Below are 890 nucleotides of genomic sequence, written 5' to 3' on the forward strand. Positions count from 1 at the left end.
CCCACGCTCAGCGTCGTGCTGACTGCTGCTGCTGTCAACAACAACGCCGCTCCTCCGCGCGCCCGCCCCTACCACCGCTCTCTGTATCCGCTTTTGTTCTTCTTAGTTTCGGGCAGCACCCAGAAAATGGTATCCTTAAACCAAAGATTTTTCTTTAAAAAAAATACAAAGTAATTTTCGACCTTGGTTTAAGGTTTTTCCGTTAAATTCAAGGAAATTAATTTCGTCTAAGGAAATTTTTACTTTATTCTAACGTCGTTTGCCTTACGTTAAAGACAATTTTCCTTGTATTTTTTGGGGGTAAAAATAGCGTAGAAGCAACGCATCATGCCTTGTTTCAAGACTACCATTTTCTGGGTGGGCGTTCCATTGAATTACCCAATTAGTCTGCTAGTCGCTGTATGGTAAAGAGACTTAATTAAAGCTGCTAAGAACGTAGTTTCTTTACTAAAACATGTGACGTAACGATGTCTCAGACCCCACTCCCCCCCACGTCACGTACCGTCACGCTTTGCCCCCCCCTCTCCCCCCAAGCCCGTGACGTAATAGACTATCCCGCTGTAACAGTTAATCGCGATAGTCTCGAAAAACAAATGCACTGGAAGTCACCTTAAACCGGCTCCAGAGGTCTTATGATGCTAAAATATTGTACAAACGTAATGAATTAATTCCGATGAGAACTAGTTTGTCACTTTATAACAGATTCTAGGGCTCTAGGTAGGGTAAATTTCGTTTTGAAATAGCCGACTTCCGGTGCATTTGTTTTTCGAGAAGCACGAGCGGAATAGTCTATATGTGGACGACCCCTAATGGCCGTAAATTGTAAGACTAAGCGGTTTTTCTTCGCAATTTTTTATTTAATTTAATATTATGGTCCAAAGGGGTCTACT

Source organism: Frankliniella occidentalis, unplaced genomic scaffold (assembly GCF_000697945.3).
Source record: "Frankliniella occidentalis isolate FOCC.00 unplaced genomic scaffold, Focc_3.1 Scaffold192, whole genome shotgun sequence".
NCBI classification, from domain to species: Eukaryota; Metazoa; Arthropoda; class Insecta; order Thysanoptera; family Thripidae; genus Frankliniella; species Frankliniella occidentalis.